Here is a 27,321-nt window from a genome sequence, read left to right on the forward strand (position 1 = left end):
GTACATCTTGCAGCAATATGACCTACTTCATTGCAATGTAAACATATGATAGGGAGCTTACCTTTGAAATTACCTTTGCCTCTATGGAATCTCCTAGCTAGTAGTGCTTCTAACTGTTCCACATCTTCCTCATCTCCACTGCTATCATTGGATGCATGTTTTCCCTTTCTTCTCTTCTTTTTTGATGTCTCTTCCTTAGTGTATTTTATTGTCATCTTGGCCTTGAAGGTGGATTCAAGGTTCTCAGGTCTGTAGTTATTAAAATTGGACAATTCAAATGTAGTAAGTCTTCTCACTATTCCTTCAAAGGTTAGTGTGTTCCCTTGCACACATCTTAGCTCTTGGATGGCTGAAACTCTAATAGCATAGATAGGGAGAAGAGTTCTTAGGTATTTGTTGATGATAGTTTCTTCTTCTAGTTGACCACCTAGACTTCTTATTGCACTTACCATTTCTTACATTCTTGCAGCATATTGAGCAACATTTTCACCTTCCTCCATTTTCATGTCATAAAACTTTCCTCTTAGGCTTTCTCTCTATGCTCTTTGGACATTCTGATCTCATCCATCAATATCTGATAAGGTTTTCCACATCTTGAATGTAGTGTCACAATATTTGATGTCATCATATTCTGCATAAGTACATGTAGAGGCAATATCCAACATTGCTTAATTGTGCTCCTTCTTTTTATTCAAATCATCTGCAGTAAGAGGTCCTACTAGATTTACATGTTTTGTTCCAATTAAGGTTTGTGTATACTCACCTATTGATCCAAGGTGCAATTTCATCAGACTTTTCCATGCAAAAAAGTTGTTTTTGTTAAGCTTGGGAACTTCTCTTTTGGACATCTTGATCTTCCTACTTCTAGTACCTTGAAACTAAACCAGTAGATGGCTCTGATACCAATTGTTATAAATGCTTTAGAATAAATGAGAGGGGGAGGGTGAATTAGTTATTTAAGTTTCAAATGTCCTATTCAAACTTTTCACTAAGTATAGTGAGCCCATTGAACCATTCATTCATCCAAGCTTTAACTTTTCTAATCAACAAGTTACTATAAATCAACATGCAAGCATAACACTCAATAAATCAACACATAACATAGTGATTTATGTGGAAATCCAACTTGGGAAGAACCACCAGTAACATGCTACTCAATTCTCACTCTTCTGAAGTGATGCCCTATGAAAGGCCTGCCCTGTTAAAGGCTTACAACACACTATTAAATGTGACCTTGTTAGAGGATTTAACTACCCTGTTAGAAGTGGGCCTGGTTAGAGGACTTTAGAACATTCACTTGGAATGCAACCCTATTAAAGGATTTACAAATGGTTATTAAACCAACCTAAGTCCATAGGATTTTCATATCTAATAAAAATGGTACAGAGTATTAGAAAATCTTGACTTGACTATAACATACAACTTAACTTGTAGATCCCTGATCACTTCTTAGCTCATACCATTACCTAGCCTTCAATCTCTACAACTCTTCACAACTTGCCCTCCTTTCAAACTCAGTCTCCTTGAGTTTTCGTGCTAAATGTACCAGTGCAATCATCCCTTCATGACCACTCGTAGAAGTAGAGCCTCTGTGCTCTTCCTTCTCCTAGATGTCTTCTCCTTGACACCCTTCTAGGCACTTCGCAATTTGGCATTTCAACAGTAATAGCATCATCAACATTTTCTTCTTGGTCTATGGCTCTTTAAATGGAAGTCTTGGAGTTCCTTTTCCCACTTGATTCTTCCATTCTTTAATTTCAATTCATATGGATTAGGTAGGATTCATTACATCTAACCCATATTTTGTTTCCTCTAGAAACTTCTTGAATAATCCTCTTGAATTTTCTTTAAAATGGTTTACATAGAATTTTGTGCCACTAGCTCATCATCCTTATCTTTCAACTTGTTCAAAAAATTCAAGGTAACCACTTTGTTAGCTTAGATTTGGTGAATCTTCATCATTTTAAATAATGCAGTAGCTTGACACTATTGAAATACTGGTGCTCAACACATACTGTGTTACTCAGCATCAACTATATTTTTCTTGATGCTCAACACCTAAAGATCACTTGGCACACACTAGAATTTTTGTTACTTAGCCCCAACTAAGAGTTTTCTTAGCTTCAACTAACTTTCTCAGCACCAACTAATGATCTTAGTTTAGGCTTTGTAGTCAACCTTGTTACAACTTCTTCCTCTAATGTTTCTAAGTGTGACCAACCTTTGTATCCTTGAATATGTTATCAATACATCATTTAACCATTGTCTTAACTGATCCTTGTACTTCATTACAACATCATAACTCAACCTTTCCTTTAGGTGCTTTTGTTACATCTTGTTGATCAAATCCTCTTCATCAATCAACTAAGTGATAGTACTTGGATCTTATAAGCAAATGTCATTCTTACAAATAGTAGGTTTGACATCAATGACAAAACAATGATTGAAAACAATAATCTTATTTCTTTGCAACAATCTCCCTCTTTGATCTTCATAAATGAGCTTTTCAATCAAATTTCCAACAATGTGGAAAATAGACTTGTGGTACACCAAGGAAAGATGTGAAACATAGTAAATAGTTGTCTGTTGTAGGAAAGGATTTGTAGAAGTGGATCAAAGGATAAATTTTACAATTGCATGACTTGGAAGACATGTATGTGAAGAACTAACTTGGGGTTTATGTCTTGAATCCCAAAATATATTCTTCAAGTTATAAATAACATCCTTTTGCACCTAAGGTGTCTAATCTATGAGCATCCTAGGGTAGTTTCCAATCCTATACATGTGGGTGTGGATTTTGAGCTGAGGTTTTGTGGACTCAATTGAAAGGAGTTGATGCTTAGTCTTTACCAAGGTAGCTATGGGTTGTAGGTTTTTGTGAGGAGCTTGGTGACTAGGGGAACTTGGTAATGCTTATTGTTCTTGGTGATGCCTGCCTTTGGAACTCACACTAGATGATCTTTATACAACTTGGTGGAAGTTCATCTAAATCAGCACTATTCTCAATGAATGTTTGAGTGACTCAATAATTTTTGGAGATGTCAGTTGTTGTTGTTGCTTCTCAATGGAGTGCATTCTTATTGAATCTAGTTGGTTGACCTATGCATTTAATGTGTTTGATCATGATATGGATTGATCATGGGATGTGTGAGGGTATATTTTTGTGGAATTCTCTTAGAATAACTAAGAAGGGGGGTGAATCAGTCATTCAAGGTCCATATGTTCAAATAAAACCTTTCACAATTTAATGAACCCATAAATCATTCTTAACTATGCATGTATTCATTGTGTGTTACCTAAAACTGATATATTACTATTAAATCAACATGTAGACATGTAAAACATAAAACATAGCATATCCATCAACATACTTGACACAATGATTTAACATGGAAACCCAATTTAGAAAAAACTACCAATAACATGCTACTCCTTTTTCACTCTTCTAAAGTGATGCCCATTAAAGGCGAACCCTATTAAAGGTTACAACACACACTATTAAATGTGACCTAGTTAAGGGATTTCAATCACCCTATTAAAAGTGAGCCTTGTTAGAGGACTTTAGGCCATTCACTTGGAATGCCACCCTATTAAAAGATTTTCCAGTGACTATTAAGTCAACCTTACTCCAAAGGATTTACCCTATGCTGATATAATTGTTAGAAAGTAACAATAGAGCTTTCATTTGATATAACTTACAACCATACTTACAAATTACAGATCACTATTCAATCCTTAATTCTTCTTGGCTTCCAATCTTTGTAGCTCTAACAACTTGTTCACCCTTCAAGCATTCATCCACTTTAGGCCTTCTTGCTCAGTTCACCATTGCAAACTTCTTACTTGGATCATTTGATGAAGTAAACCCCCTTCCTTCTCCTTGTCAGATTTTTGCATCAAAACTCTCTAACTTCTTTGCTTCATGACCTGACATCTACATATAGGAAATTAGAACTATTTTCCTACTCATTATTCATTACCAAAATGAGGGTTTTCTATGGATTAAGTAGGATACAATATATCTACCCCATATCTTGTCTTTTCTAGAAACTTCTCCTAGAATTCATTTGAATTCACCTCCAAAATGGTTTACATAAGATTCTATGCCACTAGCTCATCAATCTTATCTTCCTCCTAATTCAAAAGTTCCAAGAAAACAAACTTGTTGGCTTTTATTTGGAAAATCTTCAATTATTTTCATAATGCAGTAGCTCAACATTATCAATTTGTTGATGCTCAACACATACTGTGTTACTCAACATGTATTGTAAAATCACTTGGCATCTACTAGATTTTATTGTGCTCAACATCAATTGAAAATTACTCAGCATCAACTAACTTGCTCGACACCTACTAATTTTCTCGGCATCCACTATAATTTTCTTTCACTCAGCTCCAACTAACTTTTTTCTTGACTTGCACTAACTTTTCTTGGCACCTACTATCAACTTGGTCAAGCTTGGAAAATGAACTTTGTTTTACCTTATTCTTCTAAACTTTCAAGGTGTAGTGAATCATTTTGTAACCTCAAGTAGATTATCAATACATTATGTTATCACTTTCTTAACTAATTCTTGCACTACCATACATAATCATAACTCAACCTTTCCTCTAGGTACTTTTGTTACATCTAGTTGATCAAATCCCCCTCATCAATCAACTACGTGATAGTGCTTGAAACATATAAGCAATTGTCTTAGCAACATGTAGCAGGTTTGACATTAGTGACAAAACAATGATTGAAACACACAATCTTCTTTAATAGTCTTTCCACTCAAATGATGTTTTCAATCATATATCAAAAATCTCCCTCTTTGGAATTGATGGCAAACCAAACTGATCAACTAGTCAAACAAATGATGAACATCTTGTTCCATCAAACTAACTAGGTTAAAATAGTAAGGCGATACAAAAAAGAAAGCTTGTGATTTGAACTTTCTCCCTCTATCAGTAGCTCCTTTTTATTTGGTCCTCTTTTTGTTTTGATTCTTCCTCTAATTGATTTCTTCTTTCTCCCTCTGTCTTTCTTACCAAACCACTTAGTAATGTACTTTCTCCCTTGATCAGTTTACTAATTATCTCTTGATCATTTTAATGTACTTTCTCCCTATTTGACAACAATGCCAAAGATGTATACTCAACACTTGGCATCTTTGTTCTATGCTAACATAGGATTTTGTAGGCTCTTCAATTTTCTCTCTCTGTTACCTTGCTTGTGATTGATTTTCAATTTCACTTCGATGATTACTTTTAGGTAATCCCTAAAGTAAGATCCTTTGCATCAATTTGTATGAAATGAACGTCAGCTTGTTTAATGCAGGGTACTCCCTCAATCTTTTACATAGCCTTTGATAGGGGTATCGCCCCTATTTTACCTCTTAGATACTCATAAGAATCCTTAGGTAATTCTTTGGCGAAGATATCAACAATTTTTCCTTTTGTGTTGAAGTATTCCATCTTCACCTCTTTGTCTTGAACCAATTCCCTTACATAATGATACTTTCTTGCAATGTGCTTTGTCTTTGTATGCATTATAGGATTGTCACCGGTTCAGTGATCTCTTCCTTCATTCCCTTAGGTAGCTATTTGATCCATACAATGTTCATGCAATTGATAGCAACATCAACATACTCTGCTTCAGTAGTAGATTGGGAAGTACAACTTTGCTTCTTGCTAATCCATGTAACAAGTCTTCTACCTAAGAAGAATGCTCCTCCACTAGTGCTCTTTCTATCTTCAATATTTCTAGCCCAATTAGCATCAGTGTAGGCTTTCAGCTCAAAGTTTTCATTCTTTTTATAGTATAAGCCATACCCTTATGTTCCTTTCAATTATCTCATTATTCTTTTCATAGCCATCAAGTGATTCTCTCTAAGGTTAGTAGAGAATCTTTCAACTATCCCCATACCTAATGCAATATCAAGTTTTTTGTGTAATACATATTGCAATTTGCTAATCATGGATTTGTATAATGTTTGATTGACCTCAGTTGAATCATCATTCTTTGATAGCTTAAGTGTTGTCACCATAGGTGTACTTAATTGGTTTTGAATCCTCTAGTCCAAATGTCTTCAATATCTCTTTGACATATTTTGACTAAGTGATATATACACCATATTTCATCTAATAAACTTGTAATCCCACAAAGAATTTGATCTCACCACACATTGACATTTTAAACTCTTGCTTCATCTGATTTGCAAAATCTTTACACAAAGTAGCTTGTCCTCCAAATATGATGTCATCCACAAATATTTCAAATAATAGTATACCTTTTTCTTTATTTTTCTTCATGTACAAATTGTTGTTATCATTTTTCCTTTCAAATCCAATCTTAACACTTGATAAATATGAAGTCTCTCAAACCATGCTCTTGGTTCTTGTTTCAATCCATATAGGGCTTTGTGCAGTATACATACAATGTTCTTATTATTTTTGTCAACAAAACCTTTTGACTATTCTGTGTAGACTTCTTCTTCTAATATGCCATTCATAAATGTAGACTTAATATCCATTTGATAAACTTTGAAACCTTTGTATGTAGCATAAGCAAGTAGAATTCTCACTCCTTCCATTCTTGTAATAGGGGCAAATGTTTCACCATAGTCAATTTCTTCTTCTTGTGCATACCCTTTGCAAACTAGTCTTGCTTTGTTTCTTGTCACTTTTCCATTCTCATCTAACTTGTTTCTGAATACCCATTTTGTGCCAATCACATTCTTGTCTTCTAGTCTAGGAACTAGACTCCAAGTCTTGTTCTTTTCTATTTGCTAAATTTCTTCTTCCATAGCTTTGTATCAGTCATCATCTTCCAATGCATCTCTCACTATCTTAGGTTTCTTCATTCTTAACAAACATGATTCACCTCTAAACCTATTTCTTTTCATTGGCCTTGCATCTTTGTCTCCAATAATTTGATCTATAGGATGGTGTCTTTTGACATATTTGGATAGTCTAGGCTCAATTCTTGTGGCTACATTTTGTCTCTCAACTTCAATATCATTGTGTGCATCTTTTTTAGGTATTTTAGGATCCCTTTTATGTGTGCTAATCTCAGAGTCAGATTGTGCATTTTCCTCATTTTGCAACTCAGCATCTGAATGCAACTCCAGATTCATAGGACGTGACTCAACAGTTGTTGAGACTTGCTATTGGCTTGCTACATGATTTGTAGCATCTTCTTTAGCATACATTCCTTCATATACTATACAAATGATGTGTATGTTTCTAGTTCTTTTGTAGATTCAACCTCATGTGCTTCTATAAACTCGTCAAAATTCACATTTTCACTTTCCATAATTTTGTTAGTGTTAGTAATTAAACACTTATAAGCTTTAATTCTTGTGGAGTAACCAAGGAATATACCTTCTTTTCTCTTTGCATCAAACTTTCCACTCCTAACATCTTTATGAATATAATATTTTCTTCCAAATACGTTAAAGTATTTCACATTAGGTGGATGATCATACCATAGTTCAAAAGGTGTTGAGTGAGTACCTTTCTTAACTTGCATACAGTTCAAGGTGTATACATCAGTGCTTACAGTTTCTCTCTAGTATTTTAGAGCAACATTTTTCTCCATCATCAGTGTTCTGGCACAGTCCATTATTGACCTATTTCTTCTTTTAGTAATTCTATTTTGTGGAGGGGTCCTAGGTGCAGATGTTTGTCTCTTGATTTCTCTATCATTATAGAACATCTCAAACTCATGTGAAGTGAATTCACCTCCTCTATTTAATCTCAAGCATTTTAGACTCTTACCTATTTCTTTTTCCACTCTTGCCAAGTACCATTTAAACATTTGAAAAGCATTTGATTTCTATTTTAGAAACATGATTGTCATCATTCTAGAGTAATCATCAACAAGCATCACTATATACTTATCTCCTTTGTAGCTTTGCACTTCAATGGTTCCACACAAGTCAATATGAACAATTTCAAGTATTTCCTTATATGTATAAGCTTTAATTTTAAAGCTTGATTTTGTCATCTTTCCTAGCTAACATTGTTTGCACATTATATTTTCTAGTTTCTTCAACTTAGGAAAACCTCTAACTCTTTTCATGTTGCTAATACTAATCAGATTATCAAAGTTAACATGACATAATCTCTTGTTCCAAAGCCATAAATCATCATGTTTTGCAATAAGAAAAGTAGCATCTTCTACATCCAAATAGAACAAATTACTTCTATTTTGGTCACCTTTTTCAATCAAGTTTCCATTTGTATCATATATCTTGGCTGATTTATTTTGAAACTCAACTTTGCACCCCAATTATCCAATTGTGACACACTTAACAAGTTATAATTCAATCCTTCAACATAATAAGCATTGTCACATGAAATATTAACTATGAGTTTGATAGACCCTTTTCCTTTAATCGAACATGGTGCATCATTACCAAATCTTACACTATTTCCATCATAATAGGTTAAGGAAATGAACTTACTTTTGTCTCCATTCATGTGATGTGAGCATCCACTATCAATGATCCATTTTTCATTCTTGTTCACACAAGTCATAAGTGCAGTTGCCTTATCCTCATTTGATTCATCCTTGATTGCAACATAGACCACTTCATCATCATTTTCATCATAGTCTTGTTCATCAGAAATGTAGCATGACTTCTTGTCTTTTTCTTTGTAATATCTTCTATCATCTTCTCTTCTATTTTTGTGCTTGTTCCCTTCTCTAAAGTTCTTCTTTGTACATCTTGCTACAAAATGACCAACTTCATTGCAATTAAAACAAATGATAGGCATCTCAACTTTGAATTTACCTTTTCCTTTGTGAAATCTTCTTGCTAGAAATGCTTCAAATTTTTCAATGTCCTCCTCATCTGTGTTACTATCACTAGATGCATACTTTACCTTTCTTTTCTTCTTCTTTTGATTTAAAAGCTTATTCAATACTCTTTGGTCTGTAGTTGTCAAAATTTGATAGCTCAAAATCAATGAGTCTTCGTACCAGACCTTCAAGGGTTAGATCATTTCTTGGCATACATTTTAACACTTGAATTCTAGATACTCTAATAGCTACATAGGAAACAATGTTCTCAAGACTTTACTTAGCACAATATCATCATCTATTTTACCAGAACAATCTTTTATTGCACTAACAATTTCTTTTATTCTAGAAACATATTGAGCAATATTTTTGCCTTCTTCCATTCTCATGTAATTAAACTTACCTTTGAGGCTATTTGACTTGGTTCTTTGAATATTTTTCTCTCCTCCATAGATGGTGTCTAGGGCATTCCACATCTGCTCTGCACTTTTAAGGTTTTCAATATCATCAAACTCGGCATAGCTTAGGGTAGATGCAATCTCCAACATCACCTGATTACGTTCTTTCTTTTTCTTCAAATCTTTAGTAGTTAGGGCTCCTACTGGATCAACATGTTCTACTAGAATGCAAGATTGAGCATAATCTCCAAATCCTCCAAGGTGTAGCTTCATCAAACTTTTCCATGCAAAAAAGTTATCTCTATTGAGCTTAGGTATCTCTCTTTTTGACATCTTGATCTTTGTGCTTGTAGTACCTTAAAGCTAATCCTCTTAAGCATATGGCTCTGACACCAATTGTTGGAATTCTTTTAGAATAATTGAGAGTAGGGGGTGAATCAGTTATTCAAGGTCTAGATGGACAAATAAAACTTTTCACAATTCAATGAACCCATAAAACATTCTTAACTATGCATGTATTCATTGTTTGTTACCTAAAATTGATATGTTACTGTTAAATCAACATGTAGACATGTAAAATATAAAACACAACACATCCATCAACACACTTGACACAATGATTTAACATGGAAACCCAATTTGAGAAAAACCACTAGTAACATGCTACTCCTTTTTCACTCTTCTAAAGTGATGCCCTATTAAAGGCTAACTCTACTAAAGGTTACAACACACACTATTAAATGTGACCTGGTTAAGAGATTTCAATCACCCTATTAAAAGTGAACCTTGTTAGAGGACTTTAGACCATTCACTTGGATTGCCACCCTGTTAAAGGATTTTCCAATGACTATTAAGTCAACCTTACTCCAAATGATTTACCGTATGTTGATACAATTGTTAGAAAGTAACAATAAAGCTTTGATCTAATACAACTTACAACATTACTTGTGGATTACATATCACTATTTGGTCCACAATTCTGCTTGGCTTCCAATCTTTGTAGCTCTGATAGCTTGTTCACCCTTCAAGCATTCATCTACTTTAAACCTTCTTTCTTAGTTCACCATTGCAAACTTCTTGCTTGGGTCACTTGATGAAGAAAACCCCCTTCCTTCTCCTTGTTAGATTTTCACATAAAAACTCTCTAACTTCTTTGCTTCATGACTTGACATCCCTACATATAGGAAATTAGAACTCTTTTCTCACTCATTATCCATCAATAAAACTAGAGTTTTTGATGGATTAGGTAGGATACTATGTATCTACCCCATATCTTGTCTTTTCTAGAAACTTCTCCTAGAATCTATTTGAATTTGCCTCCAAAATGGTTTACATAAGATTCTGTGCCACTAGCTCATCAATCTTATCTTCCTCCTAATTCAAAAGTTCTAAGAAAACAAACATATTGACTTTTATTTGGCAAATCCTTGATCTTTTTCATAATGCAGTAGCTCGACATTATCAATTTACTTATGCTCAATACATACTATGTTACTCGGCATCTATTGTAAAATCACTTAGCATCAAATGGATTTTACTGGTTCTTGACATCAACTAAAAATTACTCAGCATCAACTAACTTGCTCAGTTGTTGGAATATTCAAATAGGAATAATGCTTCTGAGAGGGGGGGTGAATCAGAAGTATTGTACTTTGATCTTTAAAAATATTTAACTGAAAATAGATTGCATGCATATAAACATATCAAACATCCATGGAAAAACAAACATGTACCACCACATAACACTTAAGATTTTGGTAACCCAAAAACCCTCCACAAATAAGAAGGTAAAATTGGGGTGGGGATGATACCCACAAAATTACTGCAGCAATAATGTTTGACCACTTCTGATGATCTACCATGTTAAAGGCTTTACACTGTACCAATAGTGACCTAGTTAAAGAATTTACTAACACTTTACATGAAGTGTTGCCCTGTTAAAAGATTTAATCACCTATTTAAAGGATCTACAAAATAGTTGTTAAGCTAACCTATCATCATAGGGTTTCCTTTTTAATACAATTGCTAGAGAGTATTACATATAATAAACCCAATAACTTACAATCCTTCAATTGCTGAATATAGGTACTTGATCTGCTTTCTCTAATCTTGATCCTCTGAGATATGACACTCTTCACTCTGAAATAGTTTCCCTTACACACCCTCGTCCATTCACATATACAACTAGATTTAGTCTTCCTTATAAAGACATTCGAAGACTTAGGGTTAGATGTGGATCTACGATCCATATTGAATCTCTGTTTCCCACTCATTCCTTGCACTTTTATTATTGGTTGCATGCCTTCTCCATTTTTCTTATTGGCTGCATGTAGATTGCATAGGAAATACAAAAGATTTGATCTTATCATTTTAATCCTTCGAGATTCATCATATGTCAGCCATGAAAATGGTTTGCATCTGAATTAGTGAAGTTACAAACTCATATGTGTATTCTATGTTACTTGGCACTTACTAATTCCAGATGCTTGACACTTATAACAAATTGGCTTACTCGACTCTTGTTGTATTTTTGTATTGCTCAACATTGTCTGTGACTCAGCACTCAAATATCACTCGGTACTTGTATAATGCTCAGCACCTAAAGTCATTCAACACTTGATTCTTACTTGGTACCTAATCTTCACTCAGCACCTGAAGGCTGCTCGACACTTGAAGATCACTCAACACCTGTTGAATTTCCTAACTCGGCTCATGTTGTGGCTCAACATACATAGTGTGCTCAGCTCCAATGTAGAAAATGGTTAAATGTGTTGGCACTCAAATATCAAAACTATTTTGAGACTAACAATCTCCCTCTTTGACATGAGTGACAAAAACACTTAACTGAACTTATGAGTACATTCACTAATCTACTCGGTATACATACAGAGGTTTTAAAACCTTGATCAAAATTTTTTAACTTACAATATAAACCTCAAAATTATTGTAACTCCCCCTGAGTTGATTTTGCCATTATTTGCACTATCTTGGTAACCAAAATTTTATGTTGTATATCATGCTCCCCTTTTATCTTGTCTCCCCCTATTAACTTGTCTCTTTGTCTCCCTCATTCATGCTATATATCATGCTCCCCTTTTATCTTGTCTCCCCCTTTTTGACACTTATGTCAAAGGGTTTTAAGGGTTAAGACCATATTTTGCCAAAAATGTGTTGTTTACCTCCATAATCATCCTGAGAGTTGCATCCCAATTATGCAAATAAATTTTCAATGACATGTGTTGGATGGCAGTCTCTGTAGCAAGGTGAATAAGTCCATTTGAAGTAGAAAGATTAGGATCTTTCTTGAGAACAATTTCTGCATAGACTTGTTCTTTATGGAGTACTTCCAAATGTGGGGTAATGGAGGATTGGAGCTATAAAAAATTTTCCTTGATGGTGGCCTCTTCTATTGTTAATATAGCTATTTCTTTCTGAGTGTGAAGCATTTGAGAAAAATGCTTCTCACTTTGAGTTAGATCTTTTGGTAGCTGCATGCTTGAAATATTCAAATTTCTCTTCAGGCTCATTATCTTTTGGCTTGTCTCATGTGTGAAGTATGAAAAGTCACACAATTTTTTGTACAATGAGAATATATTCTCAAGTACCTTTTTCACTTTGTCAAGCATTTTTGCCAATTCAACCTGTGAAAGTGCAATTTCACTAGATATTTTCTCATTTACTTTCCCTTGAAATTTCCTTTCAGACCATTCCATAAGTTTTGCATTTGTTTCTTGGTCTTCATTTGTCACCTGGTCAACAATATTTGATAATTTCTCCATGATATGCTTTGACTCATTTGGTGACTGCAAACTGAAGACATCCATAAAGATGTCTTTAATCTTATGCAGTGTTTGCTTTTGTTTATACTCCTTCCTGAGTATCTCTTGCCTCTTTCTTCTATTCAATGCTTCCTGTACCTCATTGATTTGATTAATGCTTATTTTTTTTGAGTCATAACTTGGTATGATTATCTCCTCATCTAATTCAGGGTCTCCATAGTGAAGTACCCTTGCAAATTTTGTGGAACTTGATCCTGGTGTTGATATTTGCAATGGCTATTGTGAAGGAGTTCTCGAGGTAGGAAAATTTATCAATGTTTGTATTACCTCCTCCTCTTTAGGGGTTTCCTCTATTTTTTCATCCTTCTATCTACTACCTTGATCAATTATAGTAATTTTAGGAAGTGCACCTTGTGTTTGTGCTATAGGATTAGATGTAATAGTTTGTCTTGTTTGTTTTGTTTCTTTTTCTCCTACTGTACTCAACTTCTGTACTGTGGTGTCAACTGTGCCTAATGAAACAACTGTTGGCATTTGAAGTTGACCATTAGTAGCTGTAGAGATGATCAAAGGTGGTTCTTGTGGATTCACCTTATCTCTAACTATTTTTCCTACTAATTTTTGTAATTCATCCACACTGACCAATACTGGATCTGTACATAATTTTGCTTGTTGTGTGGATTGGTCAAGGATTCTTTTGAGATCCTCTACAGTTAAAGGATTGATGTTCTGAGAAAAAGTGTTAGGAACATCCTGTATAGTTATAGTTTTTTCAGGTGTGATGGGTACATGAGGAGGGCTAGAAGGTGGCAATTGTGTATCTTGCACACTCTGGTCTTGTTGCTGCTCTTGCTTAGCTATTTCCATTTCATCTTGCTTTTGTGTCTCCTTCTCCTCTATTTCTTTCTCCTCTCCATCTTTCTTTTCTTCTCCCTTCTTCTCTTCTTCTTCTTTCTCTACTTCTGTCTTCTCTTCTCTCCTTTTTCTTCTCTCTTCAAGAAAATCTTCAATCTTTTTGTACAAATTCTTCCATGGTTTTGTTGTTCTTTGTACAATTTCTTCCATTTTGTTTTGAAGAATGAAGAATGCCCTGTACTTAGGTGTAAACCTAGTATTATGCCTTTTGACTACTTTCTCTATTTTCTCCTTAGTCAAATCAGGCAGTATGCTTGCTAGGGTTGATTCTCTCATCTCCTTCTCCATTTTCAAATAAAAATGCCATCTGTCTTCTATAATTTTAGACAGTTCATTTGGAAATTGTCCATCTAGTTCAAGAGGAGTATACTTGAACTGTGCCATCATTCCATAAACTGATTCTTCTATTCTATTTTGTTCATCTTTAGTGAACTTATTGAAATCAACTTTATTCATGTTTCTTAAGTGTCCATTTCCAATCTTTTTGCATAATGTATCAACTGAAAAATGGCTTACCTTTTAAGATTGATCTTCTTCATCAGTATCAGGTTGAGCCACATATTTTCTTGTTTTCCTTGGCTCTTCCTATGTATTCTTGATTGTTTTCTTCTTTGTAGCTTCCTCTTTAACTTTTTGTGTAGAGGCCCTTGTTGCAGCTCTGGTTGTTGGCATTTGGTGTGTTGGCATGGCAGTTTTCTTTGGTGTGGGCTGGGTTGGAGGCTATATTGTTGCCTTTCTCTTCTTTGGCTCAGCTTGGGTTGATGCTTCATCGACTTCTTCTTCCTTGGCACCTTCCTCCTTGTCTTCACCTAGGCCTTGAGTTAATTCCATTGAGCCTTGCTCTAGTTCATCCTCATCATCATCATTGTCATCATCATCATCATCTTCAGCTTCAGCCTCAATTCCTTCACCAAATTTCTTCTTAATTTTCTTCATCAATTTATCTTTCTTCTTCAATGTGGATGTAGTCTTTAACTTCATATTTTTCTTTGACCTTACCACATCATAAGTGCCAAAGTGAGGGGCACTCTTATCTGTCTCTTTTGCCAATAATGCAATTATTGCTGCAGATGCTTCATCTATGTTGATCTCATAACCAAATGGACTTAGCCATCTCACCCTTGGAATTACTACTCAGATATAGGTGAAGTCAATATCAACTAAGAAGCATATATCATTAGTATGTTTTTCCACTAAGGAAACTAGTATTCTTACCCTTTGCTTCATGGATTTCTTGAAATTGTCAAAATAACTTGTCATCAGGGTATCAAAATTGTCTCCCATTTGTTTTATATATTCATTAATTTGGGATATGATAGTTCTATCATTTCTCCATGTAACTTTTTCAAAAGAAGGAAATTCATTTTGAACATAAAAGGATACACAAACTAGAATTGCTCCAAATTTGCATTGAGCACCCTTTTTCCTTCTTATGGCAGCTAGGTTTTCATTAACATATTGTAATTGTAGTTCTGCAAGATCATAAGTATGATCCTTTTCACCAATTTGTAACCTACATCTACTATAATACATGGCACACTATTGAGTCTACTGGATTAATAGAATTTGTGGGAAATAATTCTAACAACAAACTCAACTAGAGGATCCTGAATGATGTGAATTGTCATTCCTCTTTTCTTCCACTGAGCACCTGTGTTCTTTTCAATAATCTCCTTGGATTCACTTCTCAAGGTCTTGGGCTGATCTAGGGTAGGATATCTAGTTACCCTATGAATGATTCTTTTTGTAATCTTGACAGGGACATCTTCTAACCACAAAATACCATCATGAATTCTGCTCAACACAAGTCTAATCCATTCTGTCTTAAATACAATGGGAAAAATCAAAAATCATGTTAAACCCTTCCTTTCAGCTATTTTGTATTTATCTCTCAAGACTCCATCGACACATAGCTTCGCAAAGGCTTCTCTTATTTCCATATCACCTATGGCACCTATCTTACAATTGTAGCATCTTCTTACATCCTGAACCATAACAACGTTTGGGGCTATGTGGGAAAGAGCTTTGGCTAGGTCGTTCTTGTATGCAACTTTAGGAATGGGACAAAAATTAGGTTTCCTAACCTCATTAGATACTAGTTGAACTTCAAACGATTCTTTGTCTTGGGTTTTCTTTGAACTCGAAGCCATTTATGCAAACTAGGGTTTCCTTTACACAGAAATATGAAACTGCGTAGCTCAGCACAAATGAAAATACCTCAAGATCGATGAAAATGTGTTGTAAGAGGTTGTAAACTGCTTAGAATACTAGATTCTTTGCTATGAAGTTTCTCTGCTCTCTTTATCTTCTTTGCTTCTTGATCGCGATGAGGAAAAATGATTGAAATCATGATAATATACCCTATTTCCATCACATTAAATGCTCAACTAAAAACTCAGCCTCTAAAGGCTTTTAACATTACTTGGCTTGCACTACATTTGCACTGTACTTGACTTCCATAGGAGTTACTCAACTCGGCATCAGCTATCAACTCGGTCGCTATTAGGAACTCGACATCCACTAAAATTTTGCTCGACATCTAAAGATAGCTCGACATCATCATTTATTATTTTTTTCTTGGCATCTTGTCTCATGCTTGTTTCTTCTTTTCAGTACTTCTTTGTCTTGGGACTAATGTATGATATAACTTTGCATATTAGTCCCATACACCTTTCTTAAGCTTAATTTGATGAAGTGTGATCAGTTGACCCACTGGGTGAAGTGATCCCTCCACTTGATGTGCCACACTCATATTTCTTCTTCCAAGTCTTATTCATTTGTCTTCTTATTTTCTCGACATCAATCTTTTCTTTTTCTTTGTTGGATTTAGTTTTTGGTGCTTTGGACCTTGTAGGACAGTTTCTGTTGATATGACCAGTTTTCAAGCAGCTAAAACAAGTGATTTGACTTAGTCACCTGCTATAATTCCCTCTAAAATGTATTCTTATATAGTTTTTAGGGATATGTCCATATTCCTGGCAATAATGATAGCTATACCTGGTGTTATAGTCCTAATGGTAGTGACTTTAATTCCCTTTTATTTTTTTTGGTTGATTTGATGTCCACATAGGCTTTGATATACATTCAAATGCTCTATGTTCGTACTTCTTACAATTATGACAATGTCCATCAAATATTTTTGTCCTTGTAACTTTGGATCTACAATCTTGTATCATATGTCCTTGCATGTTGCACTTGTGATAGTAACTCTTGCTTTTGGGTGTGTTTTGCTGATTGATTCTTCTACTCTTACAAATATTAGCAGTATGCCCCTTTTTATTATAGTAATGAAAAGTGGGTTTAGAATCCTTACCTTTATCACCTTTTTGCTCAACATTCTTTGATGATTCCCCTTCTTTAGTGCTATTGTATCCAAGTCTTGATGTATCATGGGCAGATCTTGGAATTTCATCAATTGTTCAAAGTACTTGATGGCTTCACTTGACTTGTTGAGATACTTTGCTACCTCTTTTTCTCTTTTTAATTCATTTTGTATTTGTTCATTCTGCATCTTCAAAGTAGAGATATCAATATCTTTCATATTGAGTTCATAATGAAGGTTCATCATTTGGGCAAGTGTATACATCTGCATGTTTGAGATCCTTGTTGATTCAGTACATTTTTCTTCAAGTCTGTTTGCAAGATTTCTTTTGTCATCTTCCATCATGAATCTATCCTCAAATGCTCTTTTCTTTTGTTTAGTGATTTCACATAACATTATGGCCTATGATTCATGTTCCATCTTGAGAGATCTTATCTCTTCTGCTTGAACTTTGTTTTTCGCCATCAGTTCTACTATTGTTGCATCAAACTCTTTAGTGTCTCCATTGACAAAAATTTTTGTGGTATCTATCTCCTTGTAGTTTATATCATCTTCAGCTATGGATATATCCTTCCTTCTTATCAAGGATTTTCTTAGTTCCTCCCTGGCTTCCTCTACTCTGTATAGAGCCAGTTGCACATCATTCACTTGATTTTCAATAATCTTCCCAAGTTTGAAGACTTCCATATTTAGACCTTTTTCTCCAAGCTGTTAGACTTCTCCTTGTGAGAACCTTGATGTTCTGATACCAATTGTTGGAATATTCAAATAGGAATAATGCTTTTGAGAGGGTGGGTGAATCAAAAGTATTGTACTTTGATCTTTAAAACTTTTTAACTGAAAATAGATTGCATGCATATAAACATATCAAACATCCATGGAAAAATAAACATGTACACTACATAACACTTAAGATTTTTCTAACCCAGAAACCCTCCAGGAATAAGAAGGTAAAACTGGGGTGGGGATGATACCCATAAAATTACTGCAGCAATAATGTTTGACCACTTTTGATGATCTGCCCTGTTAAAGGCTTTACACTGTACCAATAGTGACCTGGTTAAAAGATTTACAAAAACTTTACATGAAGTGTTACCTTGTTAAAGGATTAATCACCTATTTAAAGGATCTACAAAATAGTTGTTAAGCTAACCTATCACCATAGGGTTTCCTTTCTAATACAATTGCTAGAGAGTATTAGGTATAATAAACCTGATAGCTTACAATCCTTTGATTTCTGAATATAGGTACTTGGTCTACTTTCTCTGATCTTGATCCGCTAAGATCTGATACTCTTCACTCTGAAATAGTTTCCCTTGCACACCCTCTTCCATTCACATATATAATGACATTTAGTCTTCCTTATAAAGACATTCAAAGACTTAGGGTTAGATGTGGATCTACGATCCATATTGAATCTCTATTTCCTGCTCATTCCTTGCACTTTTATTATTGGTTGCATGCCTTCTCCATTTTTCTTATTGGCTGCATGTAGATTGCATAGGAAATACAAAACATTTGATCTTATTATGTTAATTTTCAATATTCGTCATATGTCAGCCATGAAAATAGTTTGCATATGAATTAGTAAAGTTAAAAGCTCATATGTGTATTCTATGTTACTCGGCACTTACTGATTCCAGATGCTCAACACTTATAACAAATTGGCTTACTCAGCTCTTGTTGTATTTCTATATTGCTCGGCATCGTCTATGAGTCAACACTCAAATATCACTTGGTACTTGTATAATGCTTGGTACCTAAAATCATTCAACACTTGATTCTTACCTGATCTTCACTCGGCACCTGAAGGCTACTCAGCACCTGAAGATCACTCAGCACCTATTGGATTTCTTGACTCGGATCATGTTGTGGCTCAGCATATGTAGTGTGCTTGGCTCCAATGTAGAAAATGGTTAAGTGTGTTGGCACTCAAATGTCAAAACCATTTTGAGACTAACAACCTTCTAACTTGCTCAACATCCACTAGAATTTTCTTTCACTTGGCTCCAACTAACTTTTTTCTCAGTATCTACTATCAACTTGGTCAAGCTTGGAAAATGAACTTTATTTAACCTTATTCTTTTGAACTTTCTAGGTGTACCCAATCATTTTGTAACCTCAAGTAGATTATTAATACATTATGTTATTACTATCTTAACTGGTTCTTGCACTACAATACATAATCATAACTCAACCTTTCATCTAGGTACTTTTGTTACATCTAATTGATCAAATCCTCCTCATCAATCAACTAAGTGATAGTACTTGAAACATATAAGCAATTGTCTTACCAACATGTAGCAGGTTTGACATCAGTGACAAAACAATGATTGAAACACACAATTTTCTTCAATAGTCTTTCCACTCAAATGATCTTTTCAATCATATATCAACATTTTGGGTCCTTTTTCTTTATCCTATGTCCATTTAATGATTTTTTTAAGTTGACTAAGATATATTATGTTTATTTGGGTTCTATATGATTCTATTTATAATAGGTTGACTTGTGGTTGTTCAAGTATAAAGGGAGGATTTGGGTATTGTTGTATGCATTCATTAAGAATTAGAGACTCACTTAAAATTTTGGATTTGTGAATAGGGCTAGTAGTCGGGTGTGGGCTTAGAAAAAAAGAAGGTTTCTTGGTGGCTTGTGAGCACAAGTTCAGTTTTTTCTTGGTATTTTACCAGATTGTTGTAGTGTTACAAATCTAGACTAGCTAGGGTTTATTTGGATCTTGCAAATTCTTGTAGAACTGTTACTATAATTTTTTTATATTGGTAATAACTTGGAAGGCCTTATAGCCCAACACATTGCATGCAATTAGTTGTTTATGAATAAAGAGTTGGGTTTCTATTAGATATTTTTTCTTGTGTTGTGTTTCTATTATTTGGTTGTTTGTTGGGGATTGGTTATCTCATTTGGGAGTTCACTTAGCCTTACACTATATTAGGTTTGGTACATTAGGACCTCCTTTTGTATTTATTTACTTAAACTAGGGTCCTTTATTCTTCCAACCTTGCTAAAAACTCTATGTTAATACCAATCTCTATCCCTTGGTTCTCAAGTATTCCCCAAATCACATAAGTCATTCTTTAGATGTATTTTTGACCAATTTCCTCATATATATATATATATATATATATATATATATATATATATATATATATATATATATATATATATATATATATATATATATATATATATATATATATATATATATATATATATATATATATATATATATATATATATCACCATTTCTTCTTTAGCATGTAATATTTCTTTGATCTAGAGCCCATTTATTGGCCCTTTCATGTCTAGGTTAGTAATGAGGTTGTCCCCTACCTAGGTTATTTTCCAAAAAAAATTACGAGCTTGATGTCAAATATTTAATTTTTTCCCACTTTGGTGAGTTGACCCTTCTATTGGAATACTTTAGAATAATTGGCGGGGGGGTGGTGTGGAGGGGTGAGGTGGGGGTTGAATCAGTTATCCAAGGTCTAGATGTATAAATAAAAACTTTCACAGCATAGTGAACCCATAAAACATTTATACCCATGCATGCATCCAAAAGATTATGCAATTACTTAAAACTTGTAGGTTACTGTCAAATCAACTTGGAAAAATGTAAATATGAAACATAACAAATTCATCAACATGCTTGACACAGTGATTTACATGAAAACCCAATTTGACAAAAACCACCAGTAACATGCTACTCTTTTTCACTCTTCTGAAGTGATTCCCTATGAAAGGCCAACCCTATTAAAGGTTACAATACACACTATTAAATGTGAGCCTATTAAAGGATTTCAATCACCCTATAAGGAGTGAGCCTTGTTAGAGGACTTTAGACCATTCACTTGGAATGTCACCTGGTTATAGGATTTACAAATGACTGTTAGGTCAACCTTAATCCAAAGGATTTACCCTAGACTAATACAATTGTTAGAGAGTAATAGTAAGGCTTGATCTAATAACAACTTACAACTTCATTTGCAAATTATAGATCATTTTTTAGTCCTCCATTCTACTTGGCCTTCATACATTGCAGCTCTGATAGCTTTTTCACCCTTCAAACATTCATATCCTTAAACCTTCTTGCTTAACATGCCATTACAGACTCTTCTCTTTGGTCACTTGATGAAGCAAAACTCTTGACTCCTTGTCTTCCTTAGGTCCTCGCATATGACAACCTTGTTTCATAACCAACCATTCCCATAAATGGGAAATTAAGATCTTCTATTGCTCATTCTCCATCATCCAATTTAGGATTTGGATGGATTAGGTAGGATACAATGAATCTATCCCACATTCCATATCTCTTTTAGAAACTTTTCCTTTAATCCTTTTTGAATTTTTCTAAAAATAGTTTACCTTAAATTTTGTGCCTCCAACTCATCAATCTTATCTTCCACTAGGTTCACATAATCTAAGAAAAAAATATGTTAGCTCAGATCCATTGAATTCATGATCTTTTAAATAATTCAATAGCTCGACATTATCTAGTTTTTGATGCTCGACACATATTGTGTTACTCGACATCATCTATAAAATCACTTAGCACAAACTAAAGTTTATTGGTGCTCGACATTAACTAAACTTTACTCTACTTCCACTGTTCTACTTGGTATACACTAGAATGAAATTTTACTCTCCTTGTTTCATAACCAACCATTACCATAAATAGGAAATTAAGATTTTCTACTGCTCATTCTCCATCATCCAATTTAGGGTTTGGATGGATTAGGTAGGATACAATGAATATATCCCACATTCCATATCTCTTCTAGAAACTTTTCCTTAAATCCTCTTTGAATTTTCCTAAAAATAGTTTACCTTAAATTTCGTACCTCCAGCTCATCAATCTTATCTTCCACTAGGTTCACATAATCTAAGAAAACAAATATGTCAGCTTAGATCCATTGAATTCATGATCTTTTAAATAATTCAATAGCTCGACATTATCTAATTTTTGATGCTTGATACATATTGTGTTACTCGACATCATCTATAAAATCACTCATCATGAACTAAAGTTTATTGGTGCTTGACATTAACTAAACTTTACTCTACTTCCACTGTTCTACTCAGTATACACTAGAATTAACTTTTACTCAGTGACAACTAATTTTATGCTTGGCTTGCACTGACTTTGCTTAGCACCTACTATCCACTTGGTCAATCTTGGCAGATAAACTTTGTATAACTTGTTCTTATAAACTTTTTTAGTGTAACCAAACTTTATAACCTTAAGTAGAGTATCATAACATCTTGTTATCACTATCTTAATTGATTTCTGTACTACTTTACATAATCATAACTCAACCTTTCCCCTAGGTGGTATTATTACATCTTTTGATCAAATCCTCTTCATCGATCAAATGAGTGATGGTACTTAAATCTTATAAGCTGTTGTCTTACCAATAAATAATAGGTTTGATATCAATGAAAAAATAATGATTGAAGCATATTAGTCATACTTGTATGTTCTCAACAATCTCCCTCTTTGATTGGCTTCTTCAATCTATTCAACAATCTCCTTCTTTGGCATTAATGGCAAACCAAACTGATCAACCAAATGGAAAACATCTTGTTCAATCAAACTAACTAGGTTAAAATAGTAAGACCAATAAAATACCAAAAAATAAAATAATTTGTTATATTGAAATCTCTCCCTCTATTAGCAACTACCATCTTTTGAATAGGTTACAAAACTCTTTCTTATAACTCCCTTTGAGTTTCTTCTTGTATCTCCCTCTTACTAGGTAGATGTTAGGATTTCTCCCTCTTTGTTCTCCTAATCAACAACTATCTTCTATAGTAACTCTCTATTTCTCCTTTTGATCAGTTAATCTCTCAACAATTATAATGGCTTGATTAGTAATTATCTCTCTCCTTGACAACAATGCCAAAATCTTGTCATCTTAACATGTAGATCTAAGGTTTTTCAATTTCTTTAGTTTTCTCCCTCTGTCACCTTGCTTGTGACTGATTTGAAGTTTCATCACTTTGATTACTTTAGGTAGCTCCTAAAGTAAGATCCTCTACATCAATTCGTAGCATATGAACATCAGCTTGTTTGATGCAGGAAATTCTCTTGTTACTTAGATAGCCTTTGATAGGGATATCACCCCTAGCTTACCTCTTAGATATTTATGAGCATTCTTAGATAATTCTTTTGTGAGGATATTAGTAATTTTCTCTTTTGTCTTGACATATTCCATCTTTACCTCTTTATCTTGAACTAATCCTCTCAATTAATGATACTTTATTGCAATGTGTACATCACTAGATTCTTTGATATATTGACAACACTTGTATTATCATAATAAAGTATTATTGGTCCTGTGATTTCTTCCTTCATTCCTTTGAGTAGCTATTTGATCCATAAAATGTTTGTACAATTTATAGTAGCAACAACTTATTTAGCTTCAGTAGTAGACTATGAAGTGCAATTTTGTTTCTTACTAGTCCATGTAAGGGTGGAAGCACAAACCTATGTCACCTTTGCTGTATCTACAGGGGTTCTAGCTGGAATGGTTTCAACTGGAATGTTTTTAGCCATACAGGCATGGCGCTTCCCAACATCGACGTGGCAGCAAGGTTTTCAACTGAAAACCTTTTGGCCGGAAGGGTTTCAGCTATAACTCGAATGGTTTTATAAATAACCAAAAATTTCTCTCAGTGGTCATTTTCACTATTGATTTCACTATAGTGGTTACCAAGCAGTCAAAGTGTTTCAATTGTAATAGGTACGTGAATTTTTTATTTTTTATTTCTTTATTTTTTTAATATTTTTTAGTTATTACATGATAATATCAATTAAATGAATTATTTTTAAGTGTTTTATTAATTAAATTAATTATATTTTAAATTTTTTTTTAGTAGTTGATAATTAAACATTAGTTACATTTTACAAAATATTAACATAGTAAACATTAATGTTCAACAAACTTATTAGTTACATTTTAGCAAGCATTAACATAGTAAACATTAATGTTTAACAAACCTATTAGTTACATTTTAGAAAATATTAACATAGTAAACATTAATGTTCAACAAACCTATTAGTTACATTAAATAGAAAACATCAACATAGTACAGATTAACAAGAAACCTATTCATTACATTTTACAAAACATTAACATAGTAAACCTATATGTCCTAAATAACATTACATTTTACAAACCTATTAGTTACATTTTAGAAAACATTAACATAGTAAACCTAGATGTACTAAATAACATACATGCATATTTTTCATTCACATACATGAGCTAGATGTGCATATTTGAGCTAGATGTTCACATACATGAGCTAGATGTGCTAAATAACATGTGCATATTTTTAGTTATAGTCAACTTTGTACATATTTATATACATACATGTTTTAAATTAAATTTTACTTTCAGTTTTATATGTACTTATGTATGTATATCTTAACTCTGCATTTATAGATATCTAGATCTTTGCATATATCACTATGGCATCTGGTACTAGTGGAGCACCTACATCCTCAGGGGAAACTAGTGTTCATGGAGGTGCTGAGTCGAGCACAACGCGTAGACCAACATCATCTACTGAGGAGAGAAATCACTTATTTACAGATAATATTGCTAGATTATCTTGTGCTCTCGAGTATCTTGATTCTACATTGTTAGCTTCTACAACTGTCCCTAATAGGGAGAAGGTTGTTTCTATTAGAGATGAGTTGTGCCAGATGATCAAGATGATCTTTGGGTATAACCCATTTGATGATATTAGTATTGAGACATTTTACTCTTCCCTTTCTCATAGTGTCACTGGCACTATGAAGTATTCATAGATTGATGGTCAAGTCTCCACCGCTATGGTGAAGACCATGTTTCCCTTTTATACATATAGGGCTAGGGTTAGAGGTTATTTAGTGATGAAGTATATACGTCAACTTGTCACTCCATTTATATATCCTTGGTGGTTAGTGGTGCATCACAGGTGGCCACAGAAGGATGATTTTCCCCTTTATTTTTGTAAACAATTATTTGTACAATTTCATTTACATTAGGATGTCAACTATACAGATTTTTTAGGTCATGTTGGATAGGGCCAAGGCTGATTGTCAGAGAGATTTAGACCTGTGAACACCCTTGCACCCATTAATAAATGGGAAATGGTGGGTCCAAACTTTTTGGTCATGTCAAGAGGTCCATAGATGACTACTATGGGTTTGAGTGTTCCTAATGATATAGTTAGGACTTGGATATATTCTAGCATTGCCACAATTGTCACATAGTTATAGGAGATATCTTCAGATAGATGTGGTAGATACCTGTTATGATCTCATGCTCTCATTTTGATAGGTGCATCCTATAGCATAGGAGCTGATGATCTATATGAGATGGAAAATATACCATTGCCACTAAAGGTTTTGACCGTATCAGATATGGATGCATTGCACTGTATGACATCTTATTTAGTATCTGATCTTCTTGGAGCATATCAAGCATTGTCGACAGTCATGGGGATTCCTCTTCATGGCATTAGTGGACACATCAGCCATATTTTTTCATGCACAACATGACCACAACCATCATAGAGACATGAGGATATCCCTGCACATTCTACAACACTTTCTCCTAGAAAGGGTCATACAACTCCTATCCCCATAGCACCTATCCCCACACCTACTTGGGATCCTGTAGCACCTGCTCCTAATCCTACTCATGCTCCTACTCCTGCTCTTGCACAACTTGGCCTTAGAGCACCTACATTCCATGATTCAAAGATCACACTATCACTACATGACTCAGATATCAGCTAGATTGGCAAAGCATTACATGATGCTACGATAAATATTGTAACTTTATATATGTTTATATTTATTTGTTACTATAATTTACACATGTACATATTCTTGAGTGATTCAATTTAACATGTGTACATGTACATGTGTGTTCTATAGGGTCTTAGTGATATTTTGTTGCATTTTGGAGATCTTTAGACCTCGACAGATCCTCCACAACATAAGTCATAGGTATGTTATGTATTTTTTATTATATATATGATGGATATATATATTGTACACATGTGATATTTAATACATGCACATATACACATGAATATGTATAATTTTATAATTTTACAAATTTCTTTCATTTGACACAAGGCACAGATCTAGATCGCAGAGCCTATTGGGGTCAAGGATAAGGAGGGGGATGTGATTGATGTTAGTTTACACATGTGTCTATTTCATTGATGTTGCCAAGATATTTTATATATAGGTACATGTAATTTCAAATACTTTTATATCCAAAGATGTATGTTATCTCAAATACATGTGTTATTTTATAGATACTTTTATATGGATATATGTATGTTATTTTAGATACATGTCTTATTTCAAATACTTCTATATGGATGTACATGTTATTTCAGATACATTTTATGCATGTGGTATTTTAGAGATATTTGATGTCATATTTTGGAGACATTTTATATGGTATTTTGGATACATTTTACATGGGTAAATGTATACATTATTTCATAGATGTGTTATTTTACATAGATGTACATATTATGTTCACGTTGCATGTATGTATGTTTTCAATATTTAATCAATAAATTTAATACATATTTAAGAACATAACTTGAGTACTAGAACTTAATGTCTTATGTACAAACATGTTAAATTGATCTTTTAATGTTTTAATGTTTTATGTTTATGTATGTGTTATTCATGTTTATGTATATGTTATTCATCTTAATACCTTATTCATGTTTTCAATATTTAATCAATAAATTTAATACATATTTAAAAACAGAACTTGAGTACTACTAGAACTTAAATTCAATATATATTTCAATAAATTTAATACATATATTCAATAAATTTAATACATAAATTCAATATATTCATGTATATTTTATTTCATAGATGTATGTAACTTTGTTCATGTGTTAAATTTAGACATGTGTGTTTTCAATATTTATGTAAATATGTATATGTTATTGTTTTTAATGCCTTAATCTAAGCATAATTAACTATATTTAATGACATGTCTTAAGGGCAACATATACATGTACATGTAACATATAACAAGTATAACATAGAATATAACATATACATGTAA

This window comes from Cupressus sempervirens, chromosome 8 (genome assembly GCF_028749045.1).
Source record: "Cupressus sempervirens isolate cs-2001-9-10 chromosome 8, ASM2874904v1, whole genome shotgun sequence".
Taxonomy (NCBI): Eukaryota; Viridiplantae; Streptophyta; class Pinopsida; order Cupressales; family Cupressaceae; genus Cupressus; species Cupressus sempervirens.